The following is a 22895-nucleotide window of genomic DNA, read 5'->3' on the forward strand; positions in this document are numbered from 1 at the left end:
GTCTCTCCCTGGTTGTTGTGTGGGCTCCTCTGACTCTGAGCTGCTCTCCTTTGCCTGGTCATAGTGGTGTCTGCATCTACTTATGAATGAAGGTATGTGGTAAACTGCTGACACATGATGTGCAAGTTTTTCTCTTTTTATAGTTCACCTCCAATGTTGTGGGGACGCATTGTTAAGCGGGGTTAGCCTGTACACCTTTTTATTAAGGTATGTAATTTTAACTGTAAGCAGAATATAACTAAAATACCAACTTATAGGGCTGCCTCCCTTTAGCTGGCTTCTGTCCACTTTTTGTTAATTTTGGAATAAGTGTTTCAAAAAGACACAATTTTACTGTTTTATAAAATAATACCTTAATAAAATTGTTATTTTCATAACTTGATTCATTTTCCCTGTGTTATTAATCTCCTTCTCCACATATCTCCATTTATTCATTATTTCCCTTGAAATTAATAAATTTGACCTTATTTTGGAACCACGTCTGTCTTGTCTTGGTAAACGAACTTGTGTTGTACGTCAGGAAAATGAGATATTGAAGTGAAGATATTTCCTGGGGTGAAAGTCCCCAGGTGGCGTTGTTAGCACCTACACCCCAGAGGCGATTGCTCTAAGACTGCAAGGGAAGCTCAGCTTCCCCTAAAATGTCACCCCAAAAAAAAAAAAAGTGGTGAAATATGTACTGCTGTGTGTACATTTCATTGACTAAATACGCGCTAGAAAGCCTTCATCTTTTGTTCAGAATCAGCTACTTATCACAGGTAACCGGCGCAACTTCCTTCTCATTCATCCCCGCAGCGCCACAGCGCTTTACACAATCTGACGCTCAGCTTCTTCTGACTTCAATGGGGAAGCGTAGGGCGGGTTGTTCCACTGCAGCGAAACTAGACGCTCATTGGATAAATGCTGGGCTTTGTCCCGCCCATCGGACGCTCAGCGTCTCTGGGGGTCTATGGGGCAGTGGGCTGGCCCGGACGCTCGGCTTCTGCATGATGATTGGATGAGCTGTCTGAGGCGGAATCCTTTTTTGATTGACAGCTTAATGAGCGAATCAGCGATCTTGAAGAATAAACATCCACCGGAGCATTTTCCAAGTTTTTCATTGTGTTGTTCTGAACTGATCCGGAGACTTTACCGATCCCCAGCGATTGTGTCTTTGTTAAAAACGACTAGCGTTGTGTTTGGCGACTCTGTTCTGTCACTCTGCGGTTTCTTTCCCCAACGAGCAGCGGCAGCTGCGGAGCTTCTCCCCCCGTCACGATCACTCACACTCACAGGCGGTCACACTTCACAGTAGCCTGGCGCAGCAGCTCATGCTGCTAGTATTAGCAAGCTGCACATCATGGCAGATAATATGAATGTTGTCGACCGGAAAATGAAAAAAAAAAAAGAGCTTCCCCTCCTTGAAAGACCAGCAGCCGCCACTGCTACACCCCCACCCCGCCACACATACAACAGTAACGTAGTAACTGGTTGTGTCTTTGGCAACTTATGAGGAAAAAAATACCGCAGTTATTCGTGGAGAAGTGGATGTGTGGTGGGTCGGGATCCCAATCACAACACATAACAGCATCCATATGATTATAAACAGTCAGCGGGTACATGTTTAGATTAACAGGAGGACACGGGGAAAACACCACAAAAAAAAAAAACACACGTCATCATCATGACGTGTACTGTCACGCCTCTTTTGGAGCCGCGGCGCTGGCTCTGTGTGAATTACACTCTTTTACACTTGATGGCCTTGGTGCCCCCCCCGCCAAAAATAGTGAAGGCCACATGGCCTTGCCCCTAAAATGACGAAATTCCAACTCTATCCGACACCCTATTGGTTTGTACGCGATCCATCGCCCCTGCACATGAGAGACATCACACCACACTCCAGCAGGGACATAGCAGACTTTATGTATGTAGCCTAGTGCAAAGATGTCTGTGGCAGAGACTCAAGAGAACTCGAGCAAAATGTCACAGATGTTAATGCTCAGTAGTACACATACATGGTTCTTTAATGTATTTGCATTGTAGTAAAAAGAGTTCATTTACAATGGGCATATATGAGACTGAAACAGGTAGCCTAGTGCATCCCAAATTTTTTAACAGTAACATTTTAATATAACATTATAGTCATTATGGCCTTTACAAAAATGTTATTTTGGGGAGGTGGGGTAGTGCACTATAGGCCCCTGTGGCGCGGCCTAAGCTTTTGTCCTTAATGGCATTTTTTTCCCTTGCATTACTTTTATACTTTAAGTAGTTTTGAAACCAGTACTTTTACACTTTTACTTGAGTAAAAAGCTTGAGTTGATAGTTCAACTTCTACAGAAGTATTTTTAAACCCTAGTATCTATACTTCTACCTGAGTAATGAATGTGAATACTTTTGACACCTGCTAAAATGACTCAAAATAACGTCACCACCTCCTTCAGTGATGTGCTTTCTCAAAACTGAGAGTATGCAGTCAAGGAGTTCATTCATTCATTCATTCTTAAATGTTCCTTTAAACACAGCAGCACTTTGCAAATGTTCCTTTAGTGCTGCATCTAGCTATGCTACGAAATCCACCAGTCCACTGAAAACACAGACTTTCTGAGCGTACACTTTCATCGTGGCCACGCAGGGCTAAAAGACTCCACTGGATGCATGTCTGCTGCATTCTGTCTCCGGTATGGTTTTGTTCCGTCATCCAGCGTCCGGCAACCCCCACAGGCTGCCTTTTGAGTCCGCCATGGCGCAGCACCGCCGAACAGCTGGAGTTACGAGACCAAGGAGTTCCCGCGATAATTACATAATCACGTGCGACTGCAGTTATAGGTATGTGTCATAAACACAACAACACAAAGTGTTCCCAACCGAAGGATTAGAAGAAGAGTAGGATTTGTATTTGTCTCTTTTTTAGGTTTTTGTGGTGGGGTCAACACAGAGTGTTTATTTTGAAATTTAACCGGATGTTATGATGTTGTTTTGGTGTACTTCGTCCTCTGTCTCGCGCTTGATGTCCAGCTAGTCAGGTCCAAGCTCTTTCACTCCAAGCTTTTCCTACAGTGTTCTATGTTGTCCTCTGTGTTCAGTGACATAACTGAATTTTCTCTCTCCATTTTGATCTATTCTCCGCAACTCAATCCGTCATATAAGGCTCCTCCAACTCTCTACGAACTTCTACGTCATCTGCTCCTACGTCAACTTCTTTTCGCGCTTTTTAGCACGGCCTTGGAAATACTGAAATTCATTCAGTATCGGTCAATCTATCCCCTCAGCAAGAAATGGTTTGCTGGCAGGACTTGAAAATGTTATACTGCTTAAACCAAAAAAATACTAAAAATGTATTAAAATCGGCAAGAGGAGAGCTAGTAAGCCATATTGGCTGTGGAAGCTAACCACTAAGAGTGCTAATAGCGTACAGCAGAGCTCAATACAGCAGGACTGAGAGTTTCTCTTACGTATCCTTGAAGTCACCACCAACAGCCACACAGCTGCTGTGTCTCAATTCAGGGGCTGCAGCCTACGAAGGGTCACAACGCCGCGCGAAGTCTGTCCCAATTGGAAGGCTCCTTCAAACGCAGCCCACAAATGCAGCCTGCCCTTCCCTCTGTTCGGAGGACGCACCGCAACTATCCTTCGCGGCCTCCCATATCCCAAGATCCTTTGCGCACCGCCGCTCAGTCCCGAAACAGAAGAGGACGCAAGAGAGAAATGGTGACATCAAGTGGTGCAGACATGACATTCAAATTTAAGTAATGGGTTCATACTGGTTTTTAGTCATTTGAATATCCAATGCCAGATATGTTAAACTTAAAGGGACTATAAAACCTCCAAATTTCAACTTTCAGTTAAAATACATGACGCTGGTAATGCTATGGTACATATAGTTGTTATTCACCAATGGGTTAATGTTTATTTTGTAATGCTGATAATTCATTTTAGATTTTGTCGTTAATTTTTGTACACACACAAATAAATGTACACGTTTGATAGATTTGAATCGTGATGTAAGGGTAAGGGCAGGAACATCTGGTGGCCAACCAGGAAATACTCCGACGGCTCGACGGTCCCATTTAACAACGGTGGACAAGGCCTTCAAGGTCTCTCCGAAGGACCCGGCTTTCGTGGGCTGCAAAGGCCGCGTCCTTGAAGGCTGCAGCCCCTGAATTGAGACACAGCCAGCATGTTTTCTGTTAACAAAATAAAGTCCTGGTTCTTGCAGTCAGTGGCAAATGCTCCCCCTAGAGGCCTGGAGCACTTCCTAAATATGCAGCGTTTTTCTGTTGCATGTGTATTCAGGGTTTGTGTGTTTTTGACTTTGCATTGTTTCTGTATTTGCATGTTTTTCTAATGAGAGTGTTTTGGTCTGTTGCAGTGTGTCATGTATTCTGTTGTGCTGGGTATATTTGCAGTGCATTTCCTAAATGCTGCGCATGTGTTGTCATGACGATGTCTTTCTAATTTGCCCCGTGTGTTTTCTTCAAGTCTTGTTGGCCACCGTAGTAACGGCTGGAGAAAAATGAAACCATCCATGTATAGATTGGATCCCTATAATAATCTCTTTCACTATGCTATTCAGTCTGCCACTGGGCTGGATTTTTTGGACAAATCACAGCACAAAGGAGCACGTCTGCCATTGTGCAACCAAAACAGGAAAAACATTGTTTTCCCTGGTTGCTGTCTCCAGGTAACTGTGGAACAACTGTATTAACTGTGGAAACTTTACAATGCAAAAGAAAAAGAACCCTGCTGATGAAAGAGGCAAAGGGGGTGAAGAGGGAGTGTGATAGAAACCAAGGCAAAACAAAAGTGAATGGACGGGCATTCACTCGATATAGACCATCGGTGTTGTGTCAGAGTTATTTCCCTGGCTGTTTCCCCTTACAAACAGCACTTGAGATGGTTCAAATAGATCAGTAAATAACAAAACCTGCCAACTTATTAAAACATACTCTGTAAAACATTACTCTGTCTTTTTTAGAGCACTGAGATCAGGGTTTCCGGTCAAATTGAGATTCTTGTTTTTTGCTTTGGACAGTACCCAGGCTGTTAGCAGTAGCCATGTTGCTAACGCTGTCGTTGCAGCAGCAGCGTCAACAATCATACTGCAGTAAAACACGAGAAGGGGGTAATTATAAAAGTTGTCTATCTCTGCTTTAAGTATAATTTTCAAAGACAGGACTTGTAACAGAGTATTTTTACAGAGTGTATCCTTGCTGAGCCACTGTTGAGGAAAAGTAACATAAATTTGCGAACAAGGACTGTGGATTTTGTCCCCAATCACCTAAACCAAAATTTCTTTGAGAAATATGTCTTTGTCGTCATTAAATACAAATACACAGTGATGGAGGAAGTATTCAGATGCTTTACTGAAGCGAGGGTACTAATACCACTGTTTGCTGTTTGATGTATTTAACTATGACTGACGAAGCTTCACATTAGCTTCAGCTAAACTACGGTCATTAGACAGTAAGACAACTGTGGATTTAGTTGCCATTAGTGTCTGCATCTGTCTGCAGTCAGTATGGACAGATGGAATGATGACATAAACCTGTATGCCAAACAACTGAGATAACTCTCCAGACACTAGAGCTTTATATGTGGCAACACAGCATTCACTGAGCCACTGTTCCAAATACATATAATGATCCAATATAGCATTGTAAATGCCGATTTACTATCAACTACGACAATTTAATTCAGAAACTTTGATTTTATTGTCAGAATTCTAAGGGAGCAATTTGAAACGCTGTGACATCTGAATATTTACAGTGTTACAGTTCACCCAAAAATAAAAATGTGGTATTTTTTAAATTCAGTAAAGACTTTATTTAACCTTCGAAGTGTGGTTGAGCTGCACACACTTTTAGCTCACAGAAAGTGGCTACAGTGAAGATTTCGGCTTAAAAAAGGTATAATATAATAAATAATCTTTTCAAATAAATTTGGGGTCCCAGGGCTTTCGGAGACTTGGATTTCCTCAGATGAATTGTATGGAGTCATTTTATGTTGGGTTTTTTTCAGTTGTTTGTTAACATTTTAAAACAACTCTTCCTTGAAATTATTATCAAACATAATTTCATTAAAATGTACATATAGTAGCATCAATCTGAGAATTGTACGTAATTTCAAAAGATACTGACTTTTTATTTTTGACCTTTTATCTGTTTTTCTCCTCATAATCATTTACCATTGCATCCTGAGATTGGCTTTGAAGGTGCTATTTGTAAGAAGTCATTATTTGACGAGTTGGAAATGAGACTCAAAAATCAACTTTTCCTTAAAAAATAGTATCTTTAACAGTGCCCTTTAACATATAAATTCTCCTTAGGATAGAAAGTGATAATAACAACAACCAAATCCACATGGATTAATGACGGTAATAATTTTATTTGTGCGGCAATAAGTAATAGTTGACACAGTGAATTACCAAACATCAACAAGGTTACAGAACAGCCTCGAAGAGTGAACAAATAAAGGGTCATTTGGATCTGATGGGAAACTTTTCAAATCTTTATTTTCATACACTCTTTATTTTCCCCTCAAAGAATAAATAAAATGTACACTGTTCTAACTGTGTTTTCCCACACCCATATGGAGACAAATAATACTGAATAGGTACATTAGTTAACACTTTATAAATTAAACATAAATAAAATAAATAATAGGTCTAAAACAGTACACCTGCAAACATACATCTTGTTTCTTTATCATTAACAATTGGGTTGAAATAATTAAAAAACTGCTGTCATACTGTCTATCATGTGGCATACTCAGAGATAGTGTTTGATGTAACTTTAATATTTGGGTTACAATCACTGCTGATTGATCTGACTGATTTGTTTTTATGGTTATTAGTAATACGTACATCTACCAGTGATTATTGAAAATATATGATGCATGTCCATGAGATGAATTAATTGTGATCAATTATTAAGTTGATCACCTATTTTTGCAGATATTTCATGCATTAATTAATTTAGTATACTCAATATAATATAGGTATAGCCATGACTCAGTCTCAGACTATTTGTTTGTCGTCTCTTTCAAAGCACTTTGCAGTTTCAAAAGCACTATATCAGAGATATCATCAAGGCCCCTCTCAGGACATCATTTATGTGCAACTGATTTCAAATCAGTTCATTCAACTATTGTCAAGGCTGTCTAACAAGTTTTTCTGACTTTTTTAAAATTATGGTAATTTTTTTTAAGCTTAACTTCTCATGTCGAAAATATTCTTTCGATGAATGAACATTTCATAATTGTCCTGTCCCATCCTAAATGATGCCTACATAATTATAAAAAACATTTTCCTTAATTGTGATGCTACAGTAACTAGCTCCATTTTAAAATACTCAGAAGAAGCAGAGTGATCACACTGATGATTGCCAAAATTCTGTTGTTGATGCCGATCTACAGTTCACTCTTGATAACGGAGGTTACTTAGGTTGTAGAATGTTGTCGATTCGCTCTGCCAATTCTTTCAGTTTCTGATGGAGGTCTGCTGGTGAGATGACAGGCTCATACTTGACAGACAGCGAGGTGAAGTTAATCTTTTCCTAAAGGGAGAAACATGTGGGTATTAATGGTGTATATAAAGCTACAATAATCATTATTATTATTATTATTTATTAATCTTAATGTATCAAATGCAATGTGAAATTGGTTGATTGCAGCGATGAACACACAACCTCTGAGTGTTTTGTTTTCAGTGGACATTTATAGTACGATTCACTCTCACCACTCTCATCAAATAGGCAACTGTTTGCCCAAACATTAGTTATAGCATTTAATATGACCACAAAACATCAAGGCTGTCTGTCTGTAAGCTTGTTTAAATAAACCACATGTCCTGATCAGAAAAACAAACCACATAGGTTGATTGTGAAAGCAGTGTATTAAAACACAATGATGTTTTTTGGTAAGGAGGAAGCCCGGCGAAGTAGTATAAAAAGCAACAAGGGAGGGTGAAATAAGCACAGGACTCTCAATGTTCGCTGTTCCACTGTCCATGTCCATGTCCAGAAGTAACGTAGTGATTTTAACCCAAACCACAACCTAGAAACCTCGTAGTTTCACTGCCTGAACCTCACAAAACTGCGACTGTACAACAAATGTCTGGTACATGTGTTGCATTTATGCTGCAATGCTCCTGTTGTTTTGGGAACAGTGATATATGTTGAGATATATGTCCAGTGTGCGGAGGATTTGTTTGTTTATCTTATCACACACGTTCCTGCTGCCTACCAGCACCTGACAACCTGTGGCTGTGCAAGGAGATTTAATTGATTCCAGTGATATATGTTGTTTTGGAAGTCTCTGGCAATCGATGCATTTAGTCGTTAATGTATATGAAAAGCGCTATATAAAATAAATCTATTATTATTATTATTATTATTATTATTATTATATGGATGTATTGTTTAAAAATCATGTAATAGTTACATATCGAATGACTGTTAAAAGGTTACATCTTTAGTATGAGATATGGCCTTCGATTGTCCTATTTCTCCAGCTCAAAACAGAAACACTGCATGGAAAGACAAAGGGTGTATTGTACGAAAAAGAGTGTAAATGTTGTGTACCTCAGACTGTTGAAACCTCATGTTGGTTTCAGCTAAGCTTGATAGCTTGACGGAACAGAATGAGGAATGTGAATTGGGCCATCACTTGTACACTAGAAGCTCATAAAGGGTTTCTTAATGTCCGGTATGAACAGGAATAATGATTACACAAAGAAAAAAATGTTTTCATTGTCTTATACAGCCCTGAATATGGTTTTATGAGAGACTTTTAAAACAATACAAATTCTGTTACTGCATCCTGTCCAGACTTTCTCCAAATTGTGAAAATAGAATTGTACTAGACAGGCTTGAACACTGCCAGTAAACAATTTATAATACACTCACAAGCAACATGCTTACAACCCTGTAATAATATAAATTATGTTATAATTTCCTCAAATAAACTGAGTGAGCTGACAAAAATCTCCTTAGAGTTTCAATTCCATTCTGACAACATACTGGTAGTTTCATTTCTATGTTATTATATTTACACACAATCACAAATCATCAACCATGATCACATACCTTACAATGTAGAACCATTAATTCCAGTCTCGTTATCAGGTTGTTGATGTGCCGCTTACTGGAATTACTATGGTTTAAGGACTTCAGGCCGTTAGTGAAATAATCAGGAAATTTCTGATAAGTGACAGAAATATCAATGTTAGTACACACTAATGCACTTGTGCCAAAAATTCTGTGCTTTCCCATGAGCACTGAAACAACCATAGCCCATCATGAAGGTAAAAGGGAATTCATGATTTCAGTTAAACAATTAGGCTAAATAGCAAAAACTATGTAAGGCTGGGGATTTACCTTAATTAATGAGCTCAGTATGTCAAAAAGTTACTGTCCAGTGTGTTAAGCCTAGTACAAAAGAAACTGCGAGTCTAGGTATCTGAATCTCAAAGGTTAGAAATCAATGCGTTTCAACTACTTACTAAGGTCCATTAAGTAGCTATTCTGAGCTTTTGATCATATCACGTGATATTCATTAGTACCAGCCCTTCTGAAGTTTAAATGTATCTTGTAAGCAGAAAAGTGACCATATAGGTAAACAGTTAAAGCAGCTTATTACAACCAATATTAATGTTTATTTATGTTGTTCAGCGGTGACTTGAACAGGAGGAAGTGAGGAGAAGTAGTATAATGAGTGAGAAATCTGTATAGGCAGGAGGTTGGGGATGGATGGTTGGGTTAACCAAGCACAGGTCCCTAATTTAGGAGACTGCTGTTCATGTCCACTGTGAAGCCACAGTCAATGGTAAGTTCTTTTAACTACATATGTAGTGATGTTACACTATCTACATAACATAAGCAACTTAGGTAGCAGTTAGGTTTTCTTAAACTTAACCAAGTAGTTTTATTGCATTAACCTACTGTAGCCAGATAGTTTTCTTGCTTAACATTGATCAAACTGCGACTGTACGACGAAGGTCCAGTACATGTGTCGCTGTCACTCTACAAGGGTGATGTTGTTTTGGAAACGGTGATGAATGTTACGGGAGACACTGACAATTGACCTATTTAGTTGTTTATGTACTGTTTGTGTTGTAGTAAGAATATAAAATTGAGTTTTTATTTTGTTGTTACCAAATATTTACACCTAGTAACTGGTACAGTAGGTTTAATTGTTGGTTAGCTAACTAAATTAATTGACATAACTAACACATTTGTAAACTGCCCAGAACATTATTGGTATCCATCTACTGAGTATTAGTGATATTGGTGAAGTGTCTGCACAGAGCCCAAAGGACACTAAACGACAACACCCACTCCTAGCCACAGTCTGTTCATCCTACTACCATGCCAAGTACTTGCTGCTGCACCACCAGAGTGAGACTCTTGAACTCCCCCTGAGCACATCAGCATTAATAGCTTTTTTTGTGACTTGACTAATGTATTCATTTATCTGTATAGTTTTTGTTTTCTGTGTGTCTGCAGCAAAGGGCATTACAACCAAAATTTCATTATACAAAATTGTGTTGCATATTGACAATTCAGTTCGTCTTAAATAATAGATAGTGCTTAAAATGTTTAAATGGAACTTTGAACATCTACAGTTAAATGTCACAGTCTATTTGGTCTGATTCTCAGAGACTTCAAGTCCCTTTCAGATCAGATATTTTCTTTTGAAAGTTCATTTATGAATCTTCAATTTGTTTATGTTTCGGATGGAGTCTTATTTCTGACCTGCTAAGACCTTTTGATTGAAGAGAATAGGCAATCACAATGTGGGCAGGACATTTGAGATGATGCACAATTAAAGAAATATCTCTAATGCATAAAGAAATTTAGAAAATAAGACAGCAGTTGTTTTTATCTTGAAAGGTGTATTTTTTTTTTACTGTTGAGATACCTAGGCTAGCAGTCGCTATCTTTGTGCTAACTTCCTTTAAACATGTCCCATGACATATCGCTGTACCGGATGCTCATAGATTAAACTAATCCATCTGACTCTGGGTAAGCCTTTCCAAAATGTCAGGCAGTTACACATTGGAAAAACTCTCTGAGTAGCACATATTTTCAATACCATATGTGATGGAATATATGAGCATCAAGTATCAGGACCATTTCCATCCCTGACATTCATTGCAGACAATCATTAATCTCCCATTACGTAATTAATGATAATCATCACTCTCTCATACTCTCACACAAAAACACACCACTTACCCCAATAGAAGCAGTGAGGTTAAAACACCTGCATCTATCCTAAGGAGATAAAGAGATAAGGTAAATGTTATCAAACATTAAATTGAGTTCATTATAACAAACAATGTCTTGTTTGTTGTAATCAGTTCCTTCCACAATTATGTCACAATGTAATTTTTGTAACTCCCTTTTTTAGGAAGTACTGTAACTTTTAAAAAGTCATAAGTTGTTACTCATTTTAGTTGTACACTAGAAATTAAAATAATTAATGTGAAATAAGATGTATATTGCCCAAGTTGGGAGTCAGAGGTGGATCAAGACAGACAAGGAAATCATCATTTTGCTCTGCAGACAAATGTCAGGAAAAATTAAGACAGAAAAATAATCTACCAGCAAGAATAACTGACATTGGTTCAGATGAGATAACAGCAAAGTAAAGAGGAAGTGGTAAAGATGTCATGGTGCTGAAGCTGTGTGTGCACATTGCAGAGTAGAGCAGCAAAGTGCAATCACCTCTCATTTTTCAGTGCTAACCTACATTAGCACAGAGAATGAGCACACAGAGTGAAAATAACATTTTCAGCTTTGCTAATTCTTCGAAACATTCTCCTAAATGTTTTTAAAGATAAATAACAATTTATTTATTTTTTGTGTTTTCTTCAAGGCGTACTTGTAGACATACAAAGTGAAATCACCTCTTTCCCTCGCCTTTATGTAACACAGTCAGGGTTTTGAAAGTCACTGAGCATGTAATTGGACAACAGTAAGATGTATATTTAAAAAAAGATGGCTTTGTCTAAAGCACTATGGCTGTTTTCCACTGCTGTAATTCAATGTTAAGATTTTGTAATTTTGAATTAAAAACATTTTTTTTTTTACAAGAATTTTCACCAGAGAGCACACATAAGTCAATACTTTCTAACATGACTTGAAAAAATAATTTAAAAATAAACACATGCCAGGGAAATAAGTATGTTCCTTTTTCAACCCAGCAATAAAGGGCAAAAATAGAGAAGTTGGTCAAAATCACTAGTGCTCTGTATATATGTATAACATCATTAAATAATAAAAGACTGCACAAACCACAGTTCAGCTCTTACTTTAGTTTAGCTAGTGAACAGGAGCATTTCAATCCATCCTTTTTATCCATAAAACATTTTAAAGGCTTAAGTTAGAGAAAAAATACAGAGTTTATAAATTAAAGTCACCAAGCAAAGAAGTTGGCAGAGTGGTGAGATAAAGTCAAAGTCAGAGCTACAGAAGATGTCAAAGGGAAAAAGTGAAATACATCATGGTAGACTTACGGTGATATGAATTGAGCTGCAGTTCTCACAGTTCTGTCAATCCAAACAAGAAACAAAGATGAAGAAATCACACCAGCGGCGTCACAAGATGAACAAAATGCTAAACGGAGTCACAGCAGTAATAACTAATGGGATGCTAACTTGTTATTACAAAGGACTCTTTTAGTGTGGACACACTGCTTTTGATTTCTTTAGTCTGGATTCACTAGATACACATTAGTAAAGTTTGGTCTAATGTGACCTGACCATACGTAAACACTTATCTATAGTACAGAAAACACTATCATATCAATATATCTTTTTTCAGCCTTAATAAAGGAACTGAAGGTCATTGTATATTGAACCTGGCATAATCAAGAAAGCAATCATTGAAACATCTGTGTTTGTTTTGACCTTAAAAACAAATCTGAGAAAATTCCCCCCTAAAAATAATAAGTAATAACACATCTAATTGCAGATTATTGGCCTGCACCTTACTGTGTTGTTACATATGTAACCTACATGCAACATCTCATTAGAATTATGCCACCTTACCTTCATTCTTTCATTCATTCCATTTTTCAACCTGTCCACAGAGGCATGGAACTCTTTCATGCTTTTGCATGTGTCCAAACCTCCAGTGTGTACAGAAGATGACAGATAAAAAGAGATGAAAAGTGGCAGCAGCAGTAGAGGCAGCATCAGTGTGGAGGATCCAGTCATGGCTAATAGATAAATTGAGATAACTACAAAAGTCCTACTGGGTTAAACAGATTAAGCTACTAAATTTCTTTTTTCTTTTTTTTTTTTTCTATTGCAAATTAATTTCCAATTTAATTTCCTATGCTGTAATTCTAAAGATTTGTGTCAGCTGTTTCTTCTAGTCCCAGTTAGGTCACTGTAAAGGTCGAGCCAGCTATCTATGCTCACACCTTTATTAACTTTCTAAACGTTCTTGTTTCTTTCTTTCTACTTGTTGACTGTGTTACCTGCCTGAGGCTTGTAGACAGATGGGCAACAGGTTTGCTGCTTTTAACACACCAGGATGTGACATTTCCAAAGTATTTGGGGAATCCCTGTACTTTTGTCCATGGTTTGATCATTTGTCATTGTCAAAATGCTCCCACACACGTCTTTACTCAATTGGACCCTGACATGGTGGCAAGAATGATACAGCATGTGTGTGCTGATGCTAGCCACATATCAGTGAAATCTGACTGATTATGACTGTTGCGGCATTTCCTCACCTCTGTGAGGAACCTGGCCGTCACTGCACAGAGGAAAACGAGTCACATACTTCACATTCTGCAGTTTAATAGCTGTTTGATTGAGCTGAACTCGTGTTTTGGCTGGGTGTCCATGTCCATGTAATTTGTGTGTGCCTCGTAAGAGCTAGAACTCGTTAGACTTAATACAATCCAGTCTGACACCCAAGTGTGTAACAGACCAGCCAAATCCACTTGATGACAGTATGTGAGTGTGATGGTATGCCTGGCTTTGGCGCGATAATGTGTATAACAGTGCAGTACCAGCACAGGGCAATAATGACTGGCGAGACTGAGAAATGTAGTATACAGAGCCAAAAAGTTCATGAGGGAGGTTATGGTTGGCTGTCACAGGACTATCACCCTGGACACAGGGATTGAATCTTGTGTGAATCCAGTAATTGGTAATTGTTTTAATGAAAGTATGTTTGTGAAAATGTGTAAGTAAGTGCTCTGCGAAGACAACAGGATTTTCTTGAAGACAGAGTCGAATTGCCCAATTTTGTGGCCTTCCTTAAGTCAGAATGTCCCTCTGGAAAAAACTGTTTTCCACCTTTTTTCTTTTAGTGGATTGTCGGGTCTATTGCATGCTTTGAGATGCGACTGGGCTGCATACACATCTATTCTCATGTGCTTAATTAAACGTTCAAGGTAATTTATTTGTATATTGTATATAAAACACTGGGTTGTATGACCAAAATGTAAGTTTGAAAACTCCTTCATGCTACACAAATATAGAACATATATATATATATATATATATACTGTACATATATACATAAACATCAAGAGCATTCAATTTTTTTAATTTGCATCTGGGTGGAAGTAAACAGCAGCAACAAGATAATGATGATAATGTGGTCAGCATCTTCACATTAAAAGTTTGACATCTGGGAAACACTGGTTTGTCCATCCAGTTTGACTGTGTGTGAGCACCAAGCATCAACGATTTAGTCACAGATTCTACCTCTCCTCGTCCTGCTGTAGTCCTTCTTTCTGTTGGCTTGGAACACAGTCAGCCCATCAAGTGCAACAGCTTGATCCAGGATGTTGTGGTGGAAACAGTCTCTGATTAATTGTTGCTTGGCCAGCCTGAGTCCCATTTGTCCATTTCATTTTCCTGTAACTGGACATTATTGAGGAGCAGCCTTAATCCAAGATGGATTAGCATGACTCCCATTCTGGATATCTGCCCTCTCCTCTCCGGGGTGGTCTGGCTGGTCAGGTTGGATGATTGAGAGATGCTGTAGGCAGTAATCGCTCAAAGTCCGTTGCTCTTAATCCAAAACATCTGCTTTCTTCCCCAATGCTGAGAAATGTATTTATATTTCATGCATGCAGGTGTACATATGTGCAGGCCTGTATGTATGATTATACATGTAGGCATGCAGGCAGTTGACACGATACACAGGCTACCAGTGGTTTCACTAATGTGCAGGTGGCAGGAAGAGGAAAAGGAAGCAAATTTGACTCCTGGCAAGTTATTAACACACATGACACCATCTTGTTAAATAATTATATTACAGTCTCCAGGAATTACCACCTACTGCAAAAACATGTGGGTGACGGTGTGGTTCAAACCTCATACAGAATTCAACTGATGAAATTAAATTAATAAATGTGCTGCTGTTTTCTGTTGTAACCTTTGTTCATTGAGATAAAATAAAATGCGGAAGAACAGAAACTCTTTTTCCCCTTAAGTTGTGCCAGTTGCTATGTCAAAGGAACAACAATACATAACTCAAAAAGGTCAATTTATCTCTCGAGCAGATAATTTTGTGGACCATAACAGCAAATCTTACGAATCACCACATCAAACAGTATAAACAAATTCCCGCATACTGTTAATAGGTATGAAGAACCAGTATTGGTCACTGCTCTCAGTTGGAAGACCAGAACACAACAGTGATGCAACAGATGAATAACTGTGGTGGTTTTCTTAGAAAGTAAAACCACCCTGCCACATCTGAGACTGTAGCGCTGTCAGTAGGGGCGCTGAAAGGCTCATTTTAAGCTCATAAGATCAGTGCAGAGAAAACCACTGGCAAGAAAGGGGATATCTACACAAATATATGTGAAATGTGCTTTCCAACTTTCCAATAAAACACTTAGGATATTCTCATATCTTATACCTGTATTTGGGGCACTACTACCCCAGCACCCAGTAAAACTGGCTCCATAGGCAACTTTGAGGATCTTTATTCTTATTACCATTATCAATTTGTTCATTCACTTCAGGGCAGACACTACAGTTTATTGTATTAAACATTTTTCCCTGCAGATCCTTTTAAATACTATAACTCATGCGTCCCTAATTTTGTCCCTGTGACACAGTTCACATGAAATTCCTAAAATTTCGTCTCTCCTGTCTTAGGTCCCAACCTGCCCTCTTTTATCAACTACTCTCTCACATCTGGGTCCACGCCTGATTATTTTAATATTGCCAGTATTCAGCCACTTCTTAAAAAAACTTTCCCTCAACTCAAAATTTCAATCTGGTTTTCATTACAAACATAGTACCGAGACCACATTACTAAGCGTGACCGATGAAGCTTTAATGCACACAGAAAAACATCAGTAATAACATAGACTAGCTGATTGACTCATGTTTTAGTATCAAGCCAGGGCCCAGCAGCTTTGCTCATTTTCATTCTTAACATGTTTTTTCTCACATCTGCTTTGGTACTAACAGTGGCCAGTCCTCTTGAGATGGACTAGATTTTACAGCGTAGTGGTTGTTGATGAGATCTAAGTGACCATAAAATGCATTGTGGTGACGTTTGGTTCTGCTGTGTCTGGCTGGCTGGTTCAGGATCCAATCCCCAAACTAACTTTTCCAACATTGATTAGTGTATGTCTATCATAAGACATACATGTACGTGCTTCAGTAAAAACTACAAAAATAAAATTTAAACAAAAATGAAAAGTTTTAGGTTGCTACTGGCTGACATATCTATATCACACTGATTATCAATGCAAAAGATGATTTTGTTCTTCTCTCGAAGTGTGTAATTTACCAACGGCCTCCACGGATAGTGCCCTACATCATACAGTATGTGTTGATAAAGGTTCTCCAGGAAATGGTAATGCTAAGTGCTATATTGTAGGCAACTGGACTTGTTTCAGTTTTGTGAAGATGTTTCACCTCTCATCCAAGAGGCTTCTTCAGTTCTGACTAACTGGAGGGGAGTTGCAGGCTTTAAACCATGTGTGGGAGTGTCCTTACAGAGACTCTGCTGTCCGCTTACATCTGAAGGAGAAAAATAATTTCTTAGAGGACAACAATGTTAACATCTTGGCCAGAGAAGACAGATGGTTTGAAAGAGGAGTAAAAGAATCCATCTCTGTCAAACTGGAACAACTGTCTTTGAACAGAGGAGGTGGCCTACAACATTACATATCACCCACCTACAATGCAGTACCGAGTTCCCTCCCCAGACAGCTAACAACCATTCACACCTGGGCTCACCTAGCCCTAGCAACCCACATGAAGGCCGGTTAAGTCAACGACCCACAAGTGGCCCTAATGACTCTGACTCTGGCTACCTCCCACCCTCAGACCTCTCCATGGGTCAGCTCCAGGCCTGGACAGCTGTCACTAAAGCTGTAAGGGTAATGCAGAGGTTTGCGGGCCTCAAAGACACTGGAGTTGTTGGTGAGGATTATAGATGGCAGCTGTGAAAAGCTGTATGCTTTTCTGTGAGACCCAACAATTTAGGCTACTCTTTCTTGTATCTTCCATTCTATATGTGACTCCTTGAGTCATCTCTGGTCTTCTGTGCTTTGGTGTGTTCAGATGAGGAGACAATGGCGTTGATGAACAGTCCACGCTGCTCCCTACCTGATCAAGATGAACCATCCAAATCACTGGCTAGCGAGGGGGAACAGGGGGGAAACATGAAGAGAAGGAGAAGGACAATAACCATGTGGACACGCAGGAACATCAACTGGAGGTTTGATAACATTTTTTTTTTTGTAATGATTTTAATCTGGTTAACTGGAACAAACATATTTATTTATTTTCTATTTTTTTTATTGAAATAGTGGAAGGATTTATGTGCTTTAAGTCATCTCTAACTGGGTATGATCATTCCCTTTGTCTCTCTCTTACACACAAAAACACATTCTGTTACATTTGCGCTCATACCTGTCCTCTCCCCATCTGTCCCGGAAAACAATCCGCATCCTGATCTTCTATGCTTTAAAAGTGTGGGCAGAGCCAACACCACTGGAGTTCCATGAGGTGGGTACAATTACCTGATGTTGCATTTTTGACATAAAGGAGAGGGCTGGTAAAAAACTCAGGTCAGTATCTGAGCACAAGTACCTATAGCTGTACGCACCTCTGGAATCATCTTCCCAAATCTGACAGATTTGCTCAGGCTTTGGTGCTGTTTTAAATGACTTTTAAACTACTTTTAAGTAACTGTAACTGTGTGTTTTCAAAAAGTGCCCTATAGTTAAAGCTTTGCTTACTTACTTAACTACTTTCAGATCAAAAGATTTTGCATGCACTAGTCAAATCTGAGATTTTGGTCTTTTTTGTTTCCATAACATATAGCTGGGGGGAAAAGCTGTTTATTGTAGTTCAGATTTCTGTTCTGGAAATATATGCTGTTTAGCACATTTAATAAGATGATGCCTCCTTTGCACATTTAAACTTTAAAATAATGGTCTAAATATAGGAAATTAAGCCATGGACTCATTCAATTTTATCGCAGTATGACAATCAGAATTTGACATTTATTGCATGCAAGTGGAAATTTTGGCCTGATGTTGGTGATAGAACGAAGGTCACATGGTCACTGAAAACACCAGGGTTCCACTTTGGCGGATTTCAAGGACTCAGCAAATTTTAAGGAAATTTTCATTTTGTAAAATACGGTGTCATTGACTAAAGTGTTGGTCCTGATAGGTGATGTAGTGGGGGTGGGGGTCAAAATTATTCATTTTGATGAGGAATTTTGTCACTGAGGGCTATCAGTAACTGACATTTATCAGCTCACTGAGGTTAACCTTTCCTTCCAGCAAACATGAACTTTTTTTTTTCTAAAAAATTACAAGGGAATGTGAAATGAGTAATAAGGCAAAAATGTGCTCTGACATTCAGTCTCCCTTCTTGCCCAGAGTCAGAAGATAAGATCAAAGATAGTTTCATCTGTATGTGTCCACTAGAGTAGACTTGGTTAATCTTAGTTGGTATAAATACTGAGCCACCACGTGTTTCTTTGGAAGAGTGATGGATTGGGACAGATGGAAGACAACAGAAAGCGGCGAGCACACTGAAGTTTAAACATGCCATTCCGTATTTTTTTATAGTGTTGTTGCTGCAGGAATACAAGACAATAAAACCTTTGGATGAGCTCTCCTTTAAGTTTTAAAATTTTAGTAATATATGTATGTGTGTGTGTGTGTGTGTGTGTGTATGTATGTATGTATGTGTGTGTGTGTGTGTGTATATATATATATATATATATATATATATATATATATATATATATATATATATATATATATGGGGTGAGAGAGTGGGTGACATGCAGCAAAGGGCCACAGGTCAGATTGAACTCTAGGCCACTGTAGCAGCTTCTGTTCATGGGGCACCCACTCTGCCAACTGAGCTACTAAGGTACTGCATCCTATTCTTCAGTGAGGTTATAATATACAGTAAGTCAATTAGAAAACCCTACAAACCCACTCATCTTCAACCCGACTCGGGGACTCAGTTTGACTTGAGGTATTGCACATATTGCACATTGGACCTTTTAAATATTACAAATCTTTCATGCATGATCAGTATAATTCAACAAAAACATTTCCTGCAATGCAGTTAAGCACCAACTTTTCAGCATTCACACAGCTATTTCTTCAGAAATTGCCTTCTCTAGTTTGACTTAGCTAAGCTAAACAGGTTGCAGACCTAGTACAGATCTGGACTTATCAACAGATGAACTGATGTCAATGATCTTGTTTGATTTCGGACAAGATGTAGCTTACATGTCCTTCATAAATGCTCATTTCATGCACCTTTTGCCAGTTACAGATTACAGCTTGAAAAATATTGTGTAAGTGCAATTTTCAGGATGAAAAAGTAGTTTAGCCTTGATTATACAATACATTATTAATCTGAATATATAACACATAATAAGCCAGCCACCTAAAGTTCCAAAGCAGAAATAACTTTTAATATCATTCAGCAATTACAAGGTCAACATAAATACAACACATTGTTTCCCTTCCTTTTTTTCTTTACTTTTTTCATTCCCTTCCCTCATATCCTCTCACCTCCTCTCACCACCTTCCTCTCTACTCCAGGAACTCACTTCTCAGACTGCCCTCGCTGTCTGAGAAGTTGATAAGCTCCTCCACCTCACCACCCTCCTCATCCTCATCTTCCTGCTGAGCCTCCCGTGATGTCTGCGCCTCCCCCTCTCCTCCTCCCTTTCCCCCCAGCTCAAGGTAGCCTTTGGCAGTTTGATTGACCACCCCATCAGTCTTTAGCCCGCATGATCCTCCTCCTCCGCCCTCAGCTTTGCTTTCGATGGGCTGAACCATCAGAATGCCTTCATCCAAAATAGGGGTTTCTTCAGGGCTGACTCCCTCCCCTGCTGCACGGCTGGCTTGGTCTGCACTCATGGTATGAGTGCTAGGATCCAGGATGACAGTGGACTTGCTTGTGCAAAGACCCATGATCAATGACTTCCTGGGCGTCTTCAATTGATTTAATGTCTAAATGTGGAATAAGCTCCTTATTGCAGTTCTCTCAGGTGGATGGGGTTTGTCAAATCAACTGTATTGCAGTCTACATCAATAAAATAAAGCTATCCATAAGCAACAATATAAAAGTCGATTCCTGGCAGTTCCAAAGCAGCGTTTCCTTTCGCTTCACTTTTTCAGGTTGGGTGATCCAAAATATTCACAAACTTTGACAATCCTGGTGGGCTTTGTAAGCCTTATAGTTTGACGATTGTTAAATCAGATGAAAAGCAAAAGGAAAATACATTTCCAGGCACCCTCTTGAAGACTGGACCTCAGTTATCAAATATTTTGTGGAGAAAAAAAATTGCTTCTTGTTAATCTTGGGAGATTTCTGAAAATCATTTCAGAATCCTGGGGCCCATGGCCAGCATAGATGCTCCTATCCACATTGTCAGACTGAATTTGCTCATCTGGTTTGAAGTAACCATCCTTACTGTCCTGTCAGAGACAGGCTTCTCTTTGGCTCCTGCCAGTACATAGAATTGGTTCGATAGAATGGGTTTCACCTCCTCTGCTGTCTACTACTGAATAGAGCCAAACCCATCTGGTATGTTTTTTTCTGTGGACCACTTAGAAAATGTGGGTGGGATAAGTGAAGGAGTGCTATCTACTCCACCTCACCAACTAGTACTGACATGGCTGAGTGGTAGACATCAATAGACTTCTCACGTTCTCACTCAACTTGTCAAATTCAGCAGCATGGTTAGCCGCCTTAAGCTTCAAATTATAAAGCCCTATCAACCCTACTAGTGTCAGTTTTGCATGTGAAGGGCTCTGCGGTCAAGTTAGCAGTAACACATAATATGCAGTGTCTGGTTAACTTTCAAAATATAGCTTGCTGACAAACAGTTCACGTAGTATTACATATTATGGCTTTTGGAATGTTATCAACAGTTTGATTAGGCACCAAAACTGCTTGGTTAGGTTTAGGAAAATATCAGACTTTGGGTTAAGATAAATATATTCGCTCTTGTAACGTAAATGACGTAGTGTAGCGTAACATATGTTAACATAACCTGACTTAAAAGCAAATAATATTTGCTTATATTTGCTTATTATTATATTATAATATTGACTCTTGGTCACCAACAGGTTGCAAAACACTGGTCTCTGGAGGAAAAGTCCACTCTATATGGACACACCACCCACCAGGCTTCTGTATTTGACATTATTATTATGCTTATTATTGTGCCTCATCGTCATCAACATCATCAACATGCCCTGTCTGACACTATTAATGCCTGTGACTATGTTCTCTGTTCACATATTTGTACTCAGGAGTTGGTAGTGGAAAAGTCCAGCTGACGTCAACTGATTCAGATATTTGAGTCTGAACAATTTCAGGGGTGCAGTGCATGTGTGAAAGGGGCTGATTAGTATAATTATATGTCTCTTTTCCAAACTTTGTCTGGCTCTAGGTGCTTTCCTGCATATGGTGTTAGCAGCCTGCATTGTTATCTCTGTCTCAGCTGATCCTGTGAGGGTCCTTGACTTTAATCCACAGAGCTCTCAGAAAGCACACAGACAGTGTCAGAAAGACAAAATCTGTTTGTGGCAGGTCGGCGAATTTTGATAGCCAACAGTAATCACATAGTATGAGAACAGTCCAATTGGGTTGGATGAGGATACAATTTATCATGACAAAACAAATATCGAATCACTGATAGTAGTCAGCAATGATTTGCCTTCTACTCTTTGGTACCCACCAAAGACCTAATAATAAAACAGAGTTAAGAATTTGAGTAGTAAATTTAAAGAGTCAAAGACATCGATATTTTAAAATGATCTTAAGGCTAAAAGTAGCTCTTAACTGGCTGAGTTAGGAGAAATTCCTTAAAATAAGAGGCGTGTCAATCCTAACTTTACATCTGAGCCAGGGGACTCCTGAGTCACAGAGGCCTGCTCAGCGCACTGTACCACTGTTTGGTTAAATAATAAACTTTTAAAACATATTTTGATGGTGGCCATTTGATAAGGGTCCAATTATCTCACAAAAAATTCTAAAAAATCAAATAACTCCAGGGATGGCAGTTCTGGCAGATGGCTAATTCTATGCTATACCTGATTTATTTTTTCAACTGGAGAAAATATCACATGCTGATGGTGTTTGATGCCAGATACAGTGTACTTAACAAGCTAATGTTTGCTTCATCTATGAATTATTTGATGCACTTTATATAATATCTAAAATATTTGCAATGAAATCTATTTAGCTGCAGCATATTTTCACTCCCAACTTTTTCCCAAAATTCAGCAGCTTGGTCAGTGGCTTTAAGCTTCAAACTATAATAGTCTATCTACCCCTCTAGTGTCATTTTTTTTAAATAAAGCCTGCTGACAAACAGTTCACATACATTTTACGACCTTTTTACTGTTATTAACTGTTGTCAAGC

The 22895-nt window shown here is 38.8% G+C and overlaps 1 long non-coding RNA gene across 1 annotated transcript; it reads left to right on the top strand.

Annotated features, from left to right (window-relative positions):
- On the top strand, positions 1 to 20593 carry LOC311257565. Its single transcript, XR_014622635.1, has 4 exons — positions 1 to 92; positions 17540 to 17696; positions 17952 to 17986; positions 20059 to 20593. It is a non-coding gene; the product is annotated as an uncharacterized lncRNA (long non-coding RNA).
- Positions 20594 to 22895: the final 2302 nt, after the last annotated feature.

Source organism: Pagrus pagrus, assembly GCF_965226575.1.
Source record: "Pagrus pagrus genome assembly, chromosome: 5".
Taxonomy (NCBI): domain Eukaryota; kingdom Metazoa; phylum Chordata; class Actinopteri; order Spariformes; family Sparidae; genus Pagrus; species Pagrus pagrus.